Source organism: Cyanistes caeruleus, chromosome 6 (assembly GCF_971803275.1).
Source record: "Cyanistes caeruleus chromosome 6, bCyaCae1.hap1.1, whole genome shotgun sequence".
In the NCBI taxonomy this organism is placed as follows: Eukaryota; Metazoa; Chordata; class Aves; order Passeriformes; family Paridae; genus Cyanistes; species Cyanistes caeruleus.
Window position 1 is genome coordinate 19,064,401 of NC_141706.1, and position 20,012 is coordinate 19,084,412.

Consider the following 20,012-nt stretch of genomic DNA (forward strand, 5'->3'; position numbering starts at 1 on the left):
AGGCAGAAATGTGTACGTCAGGCAAGCATCTCTTACAAGTTATTCTTGTAGCTCCTGGTCAGAATCTGTATTTTGTCAGTTATGGCAATTTCTAAATTTCTCACTTAATAAAAAAGTAATTGCATAATATTCCAATATACAGCTCTGAGCTGTCCTCAGGCACTCACAATCTGGACTGTGTGCTTTTACTCTTTCTTGACTGATTTTTAACAGTTAGCTGTATTTTAAGTATTTTCTATGTTCCTTACTACAGACTCTGATCTCTTTTAGGTTACAAATTTCAGGAGAAGTTGCATAGCAAAAAGAGTTTTTCAGAATTTCAAAGTAACATATTTTGCCCATGAAGAATGCATTCACACTACGCAGAAGTAAATTAAAATGGAATTCAATATAATTAAGAGTATAACCTATAATGTATTTCTACCGGTGAGAAATTCTGGAAAACTATGACAGTAGAACATTCTACTTGCTTAGAGAAGTATTTGAAAGCTTTTAAGTTAAGCATCATTTAAAACAGATTTTAATTAAGGATTTTCCTTTTTTATTACACATTAAGGTCTCTAAGAGCATAACTTCCATAAATAGTCAAGAATAAACTACATTCAGACCTACATATAAGCACATTTCTTGGCACAGACAAATGAAAACTGTGATTGCTGACATCTCTTTGAAGGAATATTTTCTTTTTTTTTTTTATCACAGCCCTTGTTTTATTTATATGGCTCTGCACACTTTTTTATTTTTAATTATCCTAAGGAAAAGAAGGGGTGGAGGGAAACAGATCTTTGTTCTCCAACTGAGACAGTGAAATGCATTCCAAAGCTGCTTTTGTTTTTAATTTACAGAAGCCCTCATGTCTAATCTAGTAAGCCAACAAATAATCTGTTTGCCAGGTTTTACATGAGAGTCGTGAAAAGTGCATGCAGTTGCTGACTTTATTCTTTTTTAGGATACAGACTAATTCTTTGCCATAAACTTAAAAAGATCCTTTTGGAGAACTTTCCACAATTAATTTATTTTTAACTATGCATTTTGTTTCCCAAGAGGTATTTAATTTGTACCCATTTACTTGAGTATCTTTAGCTGTATTTCTTAAACAAAATTAGTTTGTTGCCTTATCTGAAAGATAAAATAGCAAAGCCTGGGCCCTTGTTCATGAAAACAACTGTTTAAAAGCAAAAAGAGTATGGAGAAATATGTTTCTTTCTAAAAAAAGTGCAGATGACCACTCCCACATATTTTCATACACAGAAAAAACCCAAACTTTTACATCCTTGAGTTCTTTCAGAATAAACCTATATCCTACATGTCCTAATACTGAAGGTGAATTTCAGTATTTAAAACTTAATGTGTATCCTGAGAGCCACCAAGTTACATTGAAAGACAGTAACACAAAACTGTAGTGTCTCTATAGCTCTGTAAATGTCTTTCAAGAAACCTGTGTATGCAGGCAAGACAGAAACTGTTTTGCAGTGAGATTTTTTGGATGGTGTGAACTACAGTGAGGAAATGTCTTTTCAAGTGGAACAGTGCACCACCACATTTGAATCACCTGCCTCCTCTCCATTAGGTGCATCTCCTGCACTAGACAGCACTAAAACTGGCACAGCTGTATCAATGAGCTTGACAGGTGCAAAGAACACTACGGAAACAGCTGCCAGCTCCCCAAAAATGAGTTTTGCTGGGATTTTCACAGGCAAGGCCAGGTCCCAGAATGCATTACATTCCTCCAGAGATCCTCTCCTCTTAAAGAATGATGACTTTAAATGGGCTGAAGTACAGAAAGTTAACACAAAAGGGCACAGAGGCTTCAAATAGCATAAAGCAATGGCTGAGGTCCTTTTTAATACACTAGATACATGAATAAAAATTTGAAAAAACTGCAGAAGTATTACTAACAATTTAATTGTTACATCTTACATCTATGTTGCTTGCAAATACATGTAAGAAGGATGTTCAGAGTCCCAGCCCTTAGGAAGCAGTCAGGAACTTATATAACATTTAGAAAAAAAGTTACTCATGTCTTACTGCAGAATTGTTTGTGTAGCCAAATACAGCATTCTGCAGTTCAGAATAAATTAAATTTTAGATATTTCTTTAAATTTCTTCAAAGATACGCTAGTGAACAGAGCTTCACAGACAGTGTTGATTTTAGATACATTGCAGATTATCCATTTATTTTATGGCCATGGATTCTCATTTCATTCAAGGGGCTTATTTTATCCTTATTTACCTTTCATCTGCTTCATTCATGTTGAGTTCTATACTACTGTACATGTCATCCTGCTCTTGAGCTAGTCAGAATATAAGGGGATATATTATATGATATATTATGTAATATGATTATGGGATATGTGTATGTATATATATATATATATATATATATATATACGTGTGTGTGTGATAGTTAATTCCAGAATTTAGATTTCATAATTTTATTAAAACCATCCCAAAACATGCAGATTTTCAAACTTTGTTTATCAATATACTGAGAATAATAAATCCCAATATTCAGAATAATATTTTTTTTCTTAATTTATGCTCATAATTCACTTTTACTCAAATAGATTTATAATCTGTATTCACTAGCTCCTTCTTGGAGAACCATCAGTGCCTCTTCATAAAGTAACTCCTTTCTAAAACCCTCACCTCTCAAACACCTTCCACATCTCTCTTGGCTGAAATAAGGAGATAAAAATTCCTCCTCAGCCCCATTTTTTTACTATGAAGGAAAACCACCATTCAAAGTAATTTGCAGCAATTTGATAGCATGGAGTCAGGACGTGGGCTTGGGTACCCACCTCCTTTACTCTGTGTAGTTTGCCTCCATAATAGAGCAACCTCAAACAATGTTCATGGCTCTGGCATAACAAGAAATGGGAAAAAATTCTCTCAGTGAAGAAGAACTGTGGTGCAGGGAGAGTCGTGTTGTAAGTTTAACATGAACAACTCAAATGCATGGCATTGCCCCCATTCCTAATAAGTACTGAGAGAACTTGTGTTGTCCCACAATTCCCTGTAATGCAGATCATTACGTCTTTCTGCCAATGTAACGTAATAAAATTAGATGGAATGATTACATTAATTTGGTTTGCAGAAAAAAAATTTGTTTTCTGTCACATGCTGCCATTAATTATGCAGTTGACTGTTTTCAGGGGCTCCCAGGCCACATTTATAGCCAAAGAATTTAAGAAAGTAATGCAGCCTCTCCCCTCTCTCCCACAGCTCCTGGTCAGGCTGCTTTTCATTCACTTGTTTTTTTAATCTCCTGCCTTTACATACCCCTTGAGGCACATTTTCTCAAAAGTGAGAACCACTCAAATATAGTTTACATTACCCCACAGAACACTATAAAGAGGCAAGAAAATTGTCAAGCAAGGTGAGAAGATTCACACCAAAAATCATTTTGTAAACTCTCAGAGATGTTGTCACAACAAACCCAGAGGAAAAATTTTACTTCCTCAGCAGGCAATAATGGTGAAGGTGACAGGAGAGCAGAAAGAGAAAACTAAGACTCCCACATGAACTTGGGATGCTTCTCAGATCCTCAGCTTTGTCTATACTTAGGCTGCCAGATGATTTTTGATCACCAGTCTCTATTGCCAGTGCAACTGTTCACTTCAGTTCTGGGTGCTCCTTGATGGGTTGGGTACATTTTCACAGGTGCTTTCATCACACTTTAACTGCAATAATCATGTTGGAGTTGTGTTGTTACTATACTACACTACAGGCCAGCTCTTCTACACTGGGATGTCCAGTGCCGATGAACATGGCACAACTGCCTGAAATCAAACCTAGAGACTCCTTTCTTAAAGTGTTTCTTAAATGTTTCTTCACAGGAAGTGTTTATTCCCCAAATCTGATGAGAGGAAAAATTATGGAAAGAGTAAGTGCCCAAAAATGTGGCAAATTAGTATATGGACAGACAACCACAAAGTTAGCACAGTTAGTTACAGTTAGCACAATTCAGCAATTTCACTTACAAGTTGAGTTGCATTAATGTATCACAGCACACTTTTGATTCACTGCTACTGTAAAGAAGATTATTTTAATCAAGTTGCTAGTTTGAATCAAGATATTCTAATATGGAATACCTCTTACCTCGAAATTACAGTAACAAGCATACACATGAGCAATGAGCAGCAATTCCTTGAGCTGTGAAAACTCAGTTATTTGCCACTCCCTGTTCTTTTCTTTTTTTCTACACCACTTCTTGCAACCAGTGCTGGACTATAATTTCCACTATCCTAAAAACACTGACAGCTCGCCTATGTGCTTTACACAAATAAACAGTAATATGATATCAAATTTCCAGTTCTAAGTTGGTGTCCATAGCAGTCAGTGTGACTGGATCAACAGCAGTTCCTGCTTGATGGGATTAAGGGGCACAATCCTGTGTCTCTCCCCAGCTGTCCAGACCTGTTTATCCTCCTGGACCAACCAGAGATTCCTCCCTCCTTGAGCACCAATTCCCTTTGCAAAGAAAATTCAGGTGCATGAGGGGACTGAGCCTTCTAGAAGACAAATGCAGCCAGCAGTGTCTTGAAAAAAACTAGGCAATGTATTTAAAGTTTTGAGATTTTTTAACAAATATGAGCGACTGCCAGCTCAGGATGAAAATTAACACCCAGAATCATAGCATGGTTTAGGTTGGAAGGGATCTTGAAAACTGTAGTTCTAACCCCCACTCTCATGGGCAGGGACACTTTTCACTAGATCAGAATGTTCAGAGCCCCATCCAGCTTGGCTTTGAACACCTCCAGGGATGAGCAGTCCAAAACTTCTCTGGGCAATCTTTTCCAATGTCTCACCACCCTCACAGCAAAGGATTTATTCTGAATACCTAATCTAAACCTACTCTCTTTCAGTTTGAAACCAGTCCCCCCTTTTCCTGTCACTACACACTCTTATAAAAAGTCCCTCTCCATCTTTCCCGTAGGCTGCCTTCATGTATTGGAAGACCATACTTGCCTTTTTTTTAAATCTTTTGCCCACTTTTCACTCAGAATAATTTTTACAAATTCTTATCTCCCATGGATTTTCTTTGTCTCAGATCAGAGTTTTACCAATTGATCACACTTTTACCATATATTGAAACAGAGATGTTGTTGTCCAGGGACTTTTTGAGAATCATATTCTTAGCATACTTGTGTAAGAAGTTTTTTCATAGCAATTCAAAAATGTACAGCAGCTTGAAATCATGTTTAAGCCACAGAATGTATAGCATGTGGACAGTGGCAGGGCAAACTCTTTCAATCTACTCTCACTTGTTGTTCATCCACTCATGTTTTCAAATGCTTGTTTCTCCCCTGAAAGATACAATGCAGAAGACTCTTCTGAGATGCTCATGATTCTGCACAAACCGTCAGATGTTCACCATCACCAGAAAAAAGTTATTGAGGATCCTACCACCTTATGGGAAAATTCATCCTGATTGAGTCAAAGACCTGTCCTGTCCTGACTTGGACTGAAACCACCAAACACTGAACAGGAACAAATGGTTATGAATTATTACACTGGGTAGCATCAAAGGGCCTAGAAAATTAGAAAATGAGGCAGATATACTACAGCACATCAGAAGGCAAACAGTGTTAGCTAAGCATTTTACACTGAAGAATTAGTCAGCTTCTCACAAGTATTTTCCTCATTTTAAAATCAGAATAGCTGCTGCCTTTTTAACTGTACAAAAGTTTTAGGGGCATAATGCTCTGTGATGCTTAATGGGAAGCCAACTCTTTTTAGCTCAGATAAGAATGGCACTGCTGTGCAACCACTTTGTGGCCCATGTGAAAGCATTAAGCAGAGCACAGAGAAATCAGTCTTCCTGCTTCTCGCACACCATTCTCATCAACAAAAGCATCTGGAGCTAGTCTGCTATGCTAACATGGAGATCACACTGCCTATGTAGCACTAAGTAGTTCTGTACCACATTTGTTTCAGAGCTGACAGAAAGAAGTCTCAGAGAAAGAAAAAAGAAAAAGAAAAAAAAGGGAAAAAACCCAACAAAACCACCAAAAAACCAAAAACCCCAAAAACCATCCCCACATTTATATTCCCCCTCCCTCATCCTTAGTTATCAGCCACCACCTTGTCAGTGGTGCCACTACACCTGCTTAGGAGAGTAGATCACTAAAGAGATCTTGCTTAAAACAGCTGGACTGAGACAATGGGGGGCATTTGCTTTGTTTGCCTCTTTCACTGAGGACCAACCCAGTTTATAGCATGGTCACACAAAGATGCATTGACACAGCTTCACTAAGGGGAAATCCTCCCTGACCAGTCTGGCAGCCACCTATGATGGGGTGATGACAACAGATGACAAGGGAAGACTGACTGAGGTCACCTACCTAGACTTCTGAAAGGCCTTTGACACAGCCACACACAACATCCTTATCTCCAAACTAGAGAGACATGGATCTTCAAGATAAAATGTTTATTGGATAAGGAATTGGCTAGATGGATGCTGACAGGGTGTTGAGGTCAATGGCTCAATCGCTCAATGGTGTTTAGGTGGAGGCCAGTGACAAGTGGTGTCCCCCAGGGCTTTGTCTTGCGACTGGTGCTCTTAAATAGCATTTTCAATTAAGAGCTGGAGCACCTTCTGTATGGGGACAGGCTGAGAGCCCTGTTCAGCCTGGATAAGAGGAGGGCTCCAGGATGACCTTACAGCAGACTTCCAGCACCTAAAGGGGGTCTGCCAAAAAAATACAGAACAGAGGGACTTTTGAGAGGGTCATGTAGTCATAGGATAAGGTGGGATGGTTTTAAGCTGAAAGAGCAAAGGTTTGGATCAGATATTAGAAAGAAATTATTTTCCATGAAGGTAGGGAGACACTGTAACAATTTTCCCAGAGAAGTTGTGGATGCCCTACCCCTGGCAGTGTTCAGGGCCAGACTGAATGGGACACTGAGAAACCTGGTCTAGTAAAAGATATCCCTGCCCATGGCATGGGGTTTGAACTGGATGATCTTTAAAGTCCCTTCCAGCACATATACAAGGAATTGTATCACATTTTCTAGTGATAAATACGACGTGGTTTGTTCTTTTTCAGGACAGCCAATATGAAGTAGTGTCCTGGTTCAGGGCAAATTTTGAAGAGACCCTCCAAATGGGATTCCCCCAGAAAAGCAAATTCAAGCAGCCCCTCACCACAGATGGTTCAGGAAAAGAGATTTCCTTGGAGAGAAGTGGAAAAAACCTGTTTATTTAACCAAAATTGAATAATATTAAACAATAAAACCTCTCACTGTTCGATGAAATGGCAAACCCAGGAAAAAAGTCCTCTTCATGTGGTGTAGCTCGGCTCACTCAGTCCTTATCAGTCCCTCCGGTGCTAGAAAGTGCCAAGGACCAGGCCCCGGTGGGCCACAGGTGTGAGCTCTTGGGGTTTGGCTGCGTTTTTTCAGTCCAGAGCAGGTTTGAACAGATGCAAGAAAAATGGGGGGAAAAAAAGTCCAGGGAACTCCTCTGCCTCAGCTAGCTAAAACTAACTAAAAGCCAAAGAGAAGCTCTGTCCCGCTGTCTGTCCATGCTGCAGACACCACAGTCCAGGAGCAGGATGTGGGACAGTGATGTTTTTCCTCAACACAAACAGTGCGCTTCATTTTCCCCCACTCTGCTCTCAGAGCCAGTCTTCAATGTACAGAACTTAATATGTAACATAAACAAGGTGACTGGGGATGCAAGGATCATAAAGTCACCCTAGGACAGGTAGCCTGGTATAAGAAGGGTACCCAGGCTAGTTTTCCAGAACTCCAAGCAGTGACTTTGACTGCAATAGTCAAAGACAAAGAGCCAGTACATTAAGGAAAGCAGAAAATACTGCCTTGTTCCTTTAGTAAATTACTACTTTGCTCGGTCTTGGAATGAAGATTATGGATTGTGTGGTCTGAACTGAAAGGTATAAAATTGAGCACCCTCATAACCAAGTATTTAGTATTTCATGGCCCTGAACACTAACTCCAGGAGCTGTTTCCAAATGCAACTTAGTGATGACATCCTGAAGTTCTTGCAGGGGGCAAGTGTGGATGTTTGTGTATATGAGTATGGAGAGAGGATGTGTGAGGTGTATTTTCCAGCCTCTCACATATTCATACACCACATGTTTGAGAAATAGAACCTGAATAGCAACCAAAGGATTGGTATACTCAGTGGAGAATAAAGGCTGCATGTTCAAATAGGCACTAACATGAGTGGGTTGGTCAAATTTTTCCCTCCAGTTGTTTTATTCTGGGAACTTCACAATGGAGAAAAAAATTCTTTTGATATTCACATTTCAAAGAGCACACTTTTATGAATATTTTCAATAGATGATGATAGCAGTACTGATTTATATAGACTGTGTATAAACCAACACATGCATATGCACAAACATACACGCACAGCATAAACATATGTATATACAGAATCATCTGTAACAGAAGAGGAGATCCTTTTACTTTTTCTTTTGTTCTTCTCACTCCAGGAATCTACCCTTGATCTTGGAAGAACTGATAGTTTATAATGAATACTCCTTCAGTTTTCATGGCTGGCATCAAGGAAACACCTGGGAGTAAGATTTGTTCACAGTGGTTTTGTACGTTTCCTTTTTAAACATAGTCACTGCTCTGTTTGCCTCTAATAAACATTTTTATTGTGTTTAAATATTTTATTGTTTTGGGAAAAAACAAAACAAATGAAAACATATAAGTAAACGAGACGGACTGCTGTGCTTCTGCAAGTAGAAAGAGATACTGAAAGGGTAAAGAAGGCCGAAGTCAGGAGATGTGCCATTGACTGTACTGCAGATCGGCTTCACCAGACATTGTCAGTGCCTCATTTTCCCCTTAACTGCCTACATAAAAAAGAGAGATATAGGAAAATGGTGATCATTCTCAGGAAAGCCCTGATTTCTGTTTAAAGTTCTTGCATGGTTGTTGCAGTGTGTTTCTTGTTAATGGTATGTTCTGTTATTGCCTAAGTTGATGGTTTGGTCCAAATGAGACCCTCCCACCCTACGTTGTCAATCTACCCTGAATCTCCTGTCAATCTGTTTTAGGCCCACCGCATGCTTGGAATTCCACTTCAGAAATCCCCTAAACTTGGAGGCTTGATTAGTCCATGTGACCCAACTTTCCCCCACTCATTGGATGATATTCTGAACCCTGCCTTTTACCCTCCCCAGGATATCTCTGATCAGCTGATGCTTTGTACCCTCCCTTTGAACCACCTCCCTATTTCAGCTGTTGCATGCTCGCATTTTCTGTCTTTTGCCCCCAAGATTCCCCAGAGCAATAAATCCTCTATTATCCCATGCAAAAGACCTCCCTCTTGTTCTTGCCTCCTCAGAGTACAGACTGACAGCCAAAAAGCCATAGAACAAGTACTCTAGTCACACCTCGGGTCATCCTGCTCCTGGGGTGTGACCCACTCCTGGAGCAGGCCGAAGTGATAGAGCCAAATAAGCTCTGGCCCAATGTGATAGCTGGCACCCAACGTGTGGGGCCCTGTGAATGGACCCCATGGACGAACTGTGGATATTGTCCAAGAAGCTCTGCCTCTGAGTGCAGCAGACTGGTTTTTCTCTGGTGGCTCTTTGGGGGAGGAAGTGATAACCCTCTAACATCCAGAGGACCACTTCTCTGAGGAGCACTTCCTTGCAGCCCCTATCCAGTGGACCAAAGGAGGCTAAGTATACCCCAAGTTAGGCTGAGGGTGCTCACAAGTTGTGGGAATGGTGCATTGTGCCCCAGGGGTGGTGGAGAGGGGGCCATAAACCTACAGGCAACAATAATTGGCTGTAACCTTGTCCCTGAGACTGGCCCTGGAAATTTTATCTTTAGTTTGCTGTTTCTTTTGCTGCAGGGGAGGGTGGATTTTTGTTGTGCCGGCAGCTTAACATCAAGGAGAATGCGTGCAAAATTGTCAGCACAGCAGAAAGGGATTTATTTTCAAATTCTGGGTACCCTGGAGAGTGGGAAAAGAAAGTTTTCAAAAGGTTTGTTAAAAAAGTTTGTTCAATGGCTTTTCTTCCACTTTCCAAGCATATCCTCTGAGGAATACATCCTTCTGGGATGTAGTTGGGAGTAAATTAACAGCTTTGACAAATAAAAGTGATGTCTTTTCATCACTTTTAGTTGAAGAAAGTAAAGTGGAGGAAAGACTCAAACCAACACCCCCAGCTCCCCTGTTCCGCGATCCAAAATCCTTGTCCCTTGCATCAGGAAGTCTGTGCCAGGCAAACCACAGTGAAGCACAGGAGAGCTACTGACTCCCTGGCCTCCCACAGCCTTCTCAGCACCCTTGCCTTGAGAGTGATGGCCATGCTGTCAAGGACCTTTTCATAAACCCCTCTTTCCCAGTTGTTAATCCTCCAATTCAAGTTAATGCCCCCAAAGGAGATTCCCAAGTTTTCCCTGAGTCCTCCTTTGCCCCTCAGAATGACCCTCAAGAGACACAAGATGCTGGAAGCCACATGGTTTGCCCCTCACCTTGTGCTTCTTCTTCCCACAATCCCTTTCACCCTGTTCCTTCCAACCCCTTCCTATCCCCTACCCCACCCCTACCCATGCCCCTTCTTCTCCTCCCCTCTCCCCGAACTCCACCCCTTCCCTGGGTATCCCCCACTTCCTTTCCACCAGCTCCGCCTCCCATTCCCATGACATCATCTGTTCCTATGATGTCACCTGTGAACAGCAACTCCCATTCCAATTGTTGTCCCAGCCCTGCTCCCTTCTCCTTCTCTGGCAGCTCTCATTCTCTTCTAGCTTCAAGTTCCCATGCTGGCATGGGGACTGGAAGCCACGAGACCAAAAAACAGAACCTGGAACAAAAGACCATCCCCTTTGCTGCACCTGTTACCTATACCCAAACACGAAGAACCCTTAAATAGCAGCTTTTTGATTATCAGCATAAAAAGGAGCTTTGCAAGGCTCAAGAAGGAGTTTGGGAGAAAAAGTGAGTATTTTAAAGGCCTTTTAAAGGCCACTTTTTCCTCAAACACACTAGTTCCTGGCAGTATCAGGGATTTGTTTGTATGTCTCCTAACCCAAACAGAACATCTGTTGTGGGAGAGGACATGAAAGAGATTATTACGGGAACTCCTTCCTGAGCTCTTGCAAAGCCCTGACTGTACCATTGATGCAGATAACAACAATATCTCAATGGACCACTTGTGTGGTGAAGGGGATTGGTCACAAGTTAGAATGCAGGCTGAAAAAATACCACAGCCTGTGTTAGTAATGGGTAAAGAGAACTGCAGAGATGGCCTTTTATTCTTATGGCCACAAAAGAACCTAAGCAAAGTTATGAGAATATTAAATAGTTTCCCTCTGAGGCTTTTATAGATTTTGTTGAAAGGCTCTGAGTTGAAGTGGACAGGCAGGTTGAGAGTCGGCAACTACAGGAACAGATAATAATGGAAGTAGCCCAAGCAAATGCTAATGAAGTTTGCAAGAAGATCATCCTAGGCCTGCCCTTTGAGCCGCCACCAACCCTCAACTTGATCATTGAAGCCTGCACCAAGAGAGCCATCATCCCAGAGCCTCGAGGAAAAGAAGACAGAATGGAGAAAACAGCTGCTACTCCTACTCCAAAAATACACCAACACCCTTTTTGGTGTTTTAACTGTGGGCAGGAGGGACACATAGCAAAGTTTGCCCAAAGAGGCAGCTTCTGCAAAACAAACCAGTAAGTTCTCAGGGGGGAGAGAGACAACAACGTCCAAAAAACTAGATGGGAAGCATGGGCCTGCTTCACGTGTAGACAAAAATGAAGCTGGTCAGAATGGGGACCCAGAGAAGGTTTGGAAGCCACAAGCTCCCTTTAAGCTAGTCATGACACAAAACAGATTCTTTAATACAGATGACAGGCAGGTTATGTCAGTTGACCCACTTGACAAAGACTTATTTGCCAGACTGGACTGTAAGTATGTTGTTACTGGGGACACCGATCACACACCCCAGGAGATTGAAATCTCTCCGGCAATAATAACATCAGAGCCAGAGTTGCCCATTCTCATGGCGCGTGGTGTCCACCCACCCTTCTTTATGCCACAGGGCCAAATCATTGCCCAGGCGATTCTGATGCTGCATGAGATGCCAGTAGACGATTCTTCACCAGGCATCTACTGGGCTGAAGTCATTGGAGAAGACAAGCCTTGGATGGGGTGTGGGCTCCAGCCAAGGTGAAGATTACTTTCACCTCGATGTAGTGCTGGACACAGGGGCAGATGTGACAGCTGGACACAGGGGCAGATCATCCCAACCACCAGATGGCCGTCACATTGGGAATTGCAACCCGTTATAGGTAAAGTACAGGGCATTGGGGGTGCCCAATTAGCCAAACAATCTGAGTGTTGTCCAAATTGAAGGGCCAGATGGACAACTGGCCAGTTTACGCCCATTCATTTTAGACTCTAAGATTCCACTGGCGGGGAGAGACACCATGTCCCAGTGGGGAGTGAAAACTGAAATCCCAAAAACCCCTTGGGATTTTTCATAGTGGCTGCTGATGAGCACCCTGCCCAGAAGTTGAACTGGAAAACAGAACACCCAGTATGGGTAGATCAGTGGCCACTGAATAAACAAAAATTGAAGATGCTCAATGAACTTGTAGAAGAGCAGTTAGCAAAAGGCAACATTGTGCCAACCACCAGCCCTTGGAATTCCCCAGTCTTTGTTATCAGGAAGCTGGGAAAGGACAAGTGGTGGCTCATCCAGGACCTTAGAGAAATTAACAAAGTCATTGAAGACATGGGGTCTCTTCAACCAGGAATGCCCTCCCCATCAATGCTCCCCCAAAATTGGAATTTGGCAGTTATTGATATAAAAGATGGTTTCTTCTAGATTCCCCTTGACCCTGCAGATGCCCCACGGTTTGCCTTCTCAGTTCCCTCCATCAATCGAGAAGCTCCAATGAAGCGCTACCATTAGCGAACCTTGCCGCAAGGCATGAAAAACAGTCCCAGTATCTGCCAGTGGTACGTTGCTTCATTGCTGTCCCCAGTGCGTGCCAAAGCAAGAGAAACCATCATCCTGCACTATATGGATGATGTGCCCCCAGTGATGATATACTACAGCACGCACTTGACCTAATTGTCAGTGTTTTGATTTTTGCAGGATTTGAACTCCAAAAGGACAAAGTTCAACGGGTGCCCCCTTGGAGGTATCTGGGCCTCCAAATTAACAAATGGACCATTACTCCTCAAAAATTCATGATCAGAAACAACCTGAAAACCTTAGCCAATCTCCACCAGGTGTGTGGGTCCTTAAACTGGGTCAGACCCTGGCTGGGCTTAACAACAGAAGATCTAGCCCCACTTTTCAATTTATTGAAAGGGAGAGAGGAACTGAGTTCTAGAGTCCTAACCCAAGAGGCCAAGCTAGCTCTGGAGAAAGCTCAAGAGGCGATGGCAACAAAACAAGCTCATTGCTACCTGCCAGACTTGCCATTCAAGTTTATTGTTTTGGGAAGACTTACATCTCCGTGGCCTGTATTTTCCAGTGGGATCAGAGCCAGAGGGATCCACTCTTGATCATAGAGTGGGTATTCCTCTGTCACCAGCGGTCCAAAAGTATCACCAGGCCACAAGAGTTACTGGCTCAATTGATCTGGAAGCCCAGGGCAAGAATGTGAGAACTGGTGGGGTGTGACTTTGCTTTCTACCACTTACCTTACCATCAGGTAAGTTAACAAAAGTGGTTCTGGAGCAGTTACTTAGGGAAAATGAGACACTCCAATTTGCTCTAGATAGCTACCCAGGACAAATTGCAATTAATAATCCCAGGCATAAATTACTTAATTCGGCATTTAAATTAGTCCCCAAGGAAAAACAAAGTTGGAGGCCACTCAATACTGTGACAATTTTCACAGAGGCATCCGGAGCATCCCACAAGTCAGTGATGACTTGGAAGGATCCTCAGACTCAGAAATGGGAGACAGATGTTAAAGAGGTTGAAGGCTCCCCTCAAATTACTGAGTTAGATGCAGTCGTCAGAGCCTTTGAGAGGTTTTCTGAACCTTTTAATCTAGTCACTGATTCAACCTATGTTGTAGTATCTAGAGCCGAAAATGCTGTTTTAAAGGAGGCCTCTAATCCTAACCTCCTTAAATTACTCTCAAAATTAGTTTATCTTGTTTCTCACCGAGACCAACCTTTCTATGTGATGCATGTGAGGCCACACACTGATTTTCCAGGTTTCATCCCGGAGGAGAAGAGAAAAGCAGATGCTCTGGCTGTCCTGGCTGAGATGGTCAACCTGCTGGACATCTTTTAGCAGGCAAAACTGACCCATCAACAATTCCATCAGAATGTGCCTGGCCTGGTACACCAATTCCATCGAAAGCAGGACCAGGCCAAGGTCATCGTAGCTACGTGTCCCAGTTGCCAAAGGTACACAGTACCAACCTTGAGTGCCAGTGTCAATCCAAGAGGCCTCAACAGCTGTAAGGTGTGGCAGATGGATGTCCCGCAATTTGGCAGGCTGACGTATGTTCACGTTTCAGTAGGTATTTTCTCTGGAGCGGTCTATGTTTCTGCCCACACAGGGAAGAAGACCACAAATTCACAGATTGCACAGATTGCACAAAAACACTTAGTGCAGGCCTTCTCTCTGTTGGGGATCCCTAAAGAGATTAAAGCAGATAATGGTCCCACATATGCCTCCAAGGCTTTCCAGGAGTTCCTGCAGGAATGGGGAGTAAACCATAAAACAGGCATCCCCCAATCCCCCACAGGCCAAGCCATCATTGAGCAAACACATCAGTCACTCAAGAGAGTCCTAGAGCAGCAGCAGAGCAATACCACCAGCAATCCACCACAGATTAAGCTCTGTAAGGCACTGTTTACCATAAATTTTTTAAACTGCTCATTTGAACACCTGAACCCACCTGTTATTTGGCATTTCAGCAGTAACACACAGCTGAAATTGAGAGAACACCCCCCAGTTTTAATAAAGAGTCCTGAGACAGTGGAAGTAGAGGGCCCATTTGAGTTAATCACTTGGGGTTGGGGATACCACACACGCTTGCATGTCCATGGCCTCTGGGTTGAGATGGGTCCCTCAAAAGTGGGTCAAACTGCACATCCCCAAGCTCGTACCATGTTCAGGCCAGTCCACCAAAGATGTACCTGAGGCTTCCCTCTGGAGGCACCAGCACCAAGGAGCTGGAAAACCCGATTCCCTAATTGATTGTGTAAGATTATCCCTGACTGTTCTTTTTCTCAATGACATGTCAGATGTTTTTAGTTAATGTTTACCATGCTGAAGTCAATCATGTAGCAGTATCCACACAGCAGTCCTAGTGGAGAAATATGTTTCTCCAATCAGAATCTATTCCTCAATGCCAAAACTCTCCTTAAATAGAAAATGGGGAGATGTTGCAGTGTGTTTCTGTCTTTTACCCTCCCCAGGATATCTCTGATTAGCTGATGCTTTGTACCCTCCCTTTGAACCGCCTCCCTATTTCAGCTGTTGCACGCTCGCATTTTCTGTCTTTTGCCCCCAGGATTCCCCAGAGCAATAAATCCTCTATTATCCCATGCAAAAGACCTCCCTCTCGTCCTTGTCTCCTCAGAGCGCAGACTGACAGCCAAAAAGCCATAGTGCTTTTAGTGCCCTAGTCACACCTCAGGTCATCCTGCTCCTGGAGTGTGACCCATTCCTGTCACAGGCAGAAGTGACAGAGCCAAATAAGCTCCAATACATGGTCCTCATGATCGTGGCATTTACTTTACATTGTATTCATCTAAGCACTATGAGATTCAGAATGGAATATTCTCACCTAACACAAAGGAATTGATGCATTAAGATGCCATATCATCTAGAGCGGGTGACACCAGAAATTTCTGGTAAAGCTCTAAGAATCTGACATAGGCAATTTGAAATACAGCCTATTTTTTGCATCAGTTTAATATAATTAATATTAATCTCAGAAATTATATTTTAAGCAGGATAAAATGCCAGATGTACAGCAGAGCAAACAGAATATATGAAGTAGAGATTTAGAGATGCAATATCCCATTCATTCTATTTTAAGGAACCTATTTTAAGCACAGTCAGATAACATACACATTCTACATTGATGTGGTCAGACTTCCTTTGTCATTATGACATTCCTCACTCCTTCCTTTCTGTGCAATTTTCTGATTGAGATTTGAAACATCCTTGATTCTAGGTAGTAGATTTAAAACTGCCTATCGTGAGATTTGAATTATTTCCAGTAACAACTTCTGTTCTAAGCAAGTTATAGAGATTAGAAATAGAGCTAGGTGAAAAGGTGTAGTGTGTTTTAGGGGATCTCTTTTCAAAGGTTTTGACTAGCTCTGTAACCTGAATAAGAAAAAAAAAACCAAAATTGAAGAATCAGATAACTCAGAAAACCCAGAACATCTGCTTTGTTATTTAATTTAAATAGGAAACTTACAACTTAAAGACATACATGCAAGAAATACAATCAGTGAACAGGGTTTTATTCCAATACCTCTTTGATAAAGTTTTGGAGTAAAAACCAGTGAAGGGTCAGTCCTTTTTCCACATACAGATTAGCAGGAAGAGGCTGTTTCAAGGACTCTGAAATGCTTACATGAAAGCTCTAGTACTTATGTAGGTAGTTTAAGAAAGGAACTGTAGAGTCTGTAAATCTCAATATTCCCCCCATACTCTATTGCTCCAGATATTTTTACTTCCTGTGATACCCTGCATTTTAGTCTACCAATCTCTGGAAAGAAGCTTCACTGGAAGTTCAATCAATTCCACAGCTTCAAATGTGTTTCAAAACCAGCACACATGAAAAGGGGAATAAAGGGGAGCTTCTAATTCTGTATCTTTATGAATACTTATGAAAATATGTGGATCAAAGCCTCTTCCTCTGCAAATAAATTTCAAGCCTCCTGTAGGACTCAAAGGAAATGTATTAGAACTCATTCCATATTTCAGTTAGCATAAAGCATGCATTCTCGCAATAAGCCTTTTCCTAATTTGCAGGGAACTGCTTCAGAAATGGAGCAAAAGAGCCTAAACTAGGCCTTTCTTGTGCTTCCCTTTTCAGGGATATAACTAGAATGGCAAGCCATCTGTGTCATTACCTTCACAACCAGCTCTAGCCTACCTTACCCACAGGAAAAGTACATCTAAAGAGAGAAATTACCCCAGGTGCAACATGACATCCCGAGCTCTCCCTACTGAAACAAACATCGGCCAAGTTGGCACCTGCCAAAACCCTTTTGACTTCAGAGTGATTGGCCAAACTTAATGCTTATTCCAACAACTTCACCTCACAACTCTTCCCAATCACTACCATTTCTCCTGGAGGAGTAAATCAGTTGTTAAGGGACAGGCCACAATGGAGATGTTCCACTTTCAGTACTCGGCTGTACAAAGGAGCTGTGGACACAAATACTTCTGACCTGAGATTTTCCTCCCAAACCCAGAGTTTCCCAGAACACAAGCAGTCATGTTAGCACAAGGCAGCACCTCTGCTACCATGGCCTTTCTCCTGAGGGTGAGCTCCTCAGCAGCCCCCTACACCATCCTTCACTTTCCTACTCTCACACCTGTTAAGAAATTCGGGAGCAAAAGGATATGTGCAATGTTTGCTCTATGTACAGGAAGGAGGTGCAGTGGCTACTGAGGTTTTAGCTTTTGGGTGAAATTTTATTTCCAGAGACAGAAGTGGTACCACAACTTGACAACCAGAAGAGAAACACCTAATTAAAAAAAAAAAAAAAAAGAAAAAAAAAAAAAAAATCTATCCTGGGTGTTTGACAGAAGCAAGAAAAAAATTAAGATGGTGAAAGAAGGTAATTAAATGAGACTGGAGAATCTGCTTCTGCTTAGAAGGAGGGAAATTTCTGCTGGTAGGAAGAAGTTAGTTTTGAAAAACACCTGCACCCATTAAACAATTACTGCAAAAGGAGAACAGAACACTGAATTCTGTTGAGTGAGCAAGTCGCAACTTTCAAAACCTGCCTGGGTCCCTGGAATAACACCTGACATCAGCAGTTTTGTGTTGGCACAAAAACTAGTGTGTCTTTTATTGTATCTCCTCAAATATCATACAATACCAAAAATTCTTTGAATTTTGGTGTACATCAATCCTTTTTTGTTCCACACTCACATCTGAGAAGAAATAACTAGATGGGCTCTTAAAAGAAAGAATCAGTCACTTCCCAGTTCTACAGACTTGATGCACTATTTAAACATGTCATTCAGTCTTTGAGTCTTCATTCCCCAGCAGTAAAATTCAGGCAACAATTAATTTATTCTGTTCATCCACTCATTTGCATGGGTTGTAAGTGCTGAAGGGCAGGGGCCATCACTTATTATGGATCCATGCAATGTCTACTACAATAGAGATCTGAACCCAGCAGGACCTTTAAGGGCTATCTCAGGTTTGAAGTACATTCCAAAACATATTGTTCCATACTAAATATGTCTCCAAGAGCTTATTAGAGTGAGAGCTCAATAAAGAATCATGATCATTGAGTGTAATTCGGTGTCAGAAATGAAGGGTCAAGAAAAGTATCTATAGAAAATTGCCTGCCTTCCCTTCCACCCCTACATTACCAACAGTACAATGTGGTAGAGATAGAAGGGGAAATAAAAGATAAATCTATTTTTGTTGAATAGTAACAGCCAAAAGCTACTAAGAAATCTCAGTTCTTCAGCCCTAAATTGTCTACAAAAAAAAAAAGTTTCCACAAATTGACATTAATGAAGAACAATCTTCTTGCTTTGTGTGACAGGAAGAGCCACCTTTTCTGAGAGAGAAATACACCACGATCTGGAAATCCTATTAATAACATTAGAGTCCTGAACTTTAATATATTAATGAATGGACGTGCACCCATGCTGTAATCACGGATTTCAACATTGCCTTTGATGCTTCATTGGTCACAAAGCTCTTACAAAATGTTTGAAGTGTCTGGCTGTGTAATAATGATTTATAATTCTCTTGAACCAAAGCAAAATTTGCTAGTAAAAATCATTTTTGAAATAAAAAATAAATTGTGACTGGAGGGTCTGGGTTTGTTTCAAAAAAGAGATCACCCACAAGCAGCAAATTATTTAAAACGCCACTGGTTCTAGTGTTTTGAAATAGGGAGCATACAACTCAGAATTTCAAAGTAGTGTTAATTAAGATCAGTTTATTAAAATGTCAATCTTTTTAACCAAAAATTCTCTACCATGAATATGAGCTGCAAGTTCATTTATGTGCAGCTTTTCATGAAAAAAATTATTTTTCTTAATACTATACATGCAGCTTTATTCTTTTTCCTACGCTCACTTTTTTCTCCCATCTCTTGTTCTTGGGGTTTTCTTATAGAATAAATAGCCTTTGTACGATTGTTAGATTACTGCTCCTCCCTCCCTTTTCTCTCCACTATCAGAAAGGTCTCTCAGTTACTTACATTAACACAGTTGAAGAAAACCCTTAAAACTAATCTTTAAAGTTTCATGAATTTTCTTTCTTCTTTCAGAAAGAAGACAACAGAAAGGGACAACTGGAGATGTCCCTCTGTTCCTTGACGCTGCTCTTGGCCGCACCGGAGCTCCAGGCTAACTCTACGGTGCCACTCCGGCACGGGCAGTCGCCAGGAGTGGGGAACTGCAGGGGAAAGGCAATCCCACTGCAGAACCTTCAGAGCACCGAATCCTGCTGGGCTCTGCCAAATCAGGCGTCGTGGGTGGTGGCAAAAGGATGGAGGAGACTCACTCGGCTGTACTTCCCAGTTACAGGTTTATTCAGGAGAGGGGATGAGCACAAGGGTCTCAGCTGGGAAAAATCAGGACCGAAGAGAGCCCAGAGCACCTCTGTGCACTGGGTTTTACCTCAGGGGCGGGCACAGTCCAGGGTCCAATGGGAGCTCACAGAGGGTGGGGTAAGGGGAGGAGGTTACAATGTCAGGGACCAACGGGGATACAAAGAAGGCGGGAACATAACATAACAACCAATAACATGTCAAGGAAGAGATGATCTACATAGAAGGAGCTGGAAGGAGAGGTGGGGTTTACGATGATGGATGGGGAGA

The 20,012-nt window shown here is 41.8% G+C and overlaps 1 protein-coding gene across 1 annotated transcript in view; it reads left to right on the forward strand.

Annotated features, from left to right (window-relative positions):
- The window catches only part of LOC111930828 (uncharacterized), a 51,202-nt gene extending 41,910 nt beyond the window's left edge, over positions 1-9,292 (forward strand). Inside the window, exon 7 of the transcript XR_015287971.1 lies at positions 8,466-9,292. The gene's annotated coding sequence lies outside the window, so the exon portion shown is untranslated. The remainder of the gene's footprint in view (positions 1-8,465) is intronic.
- The last annotated feature ends 10,720 nt before the right edge of the window (positions 9,293-20,012 follow it).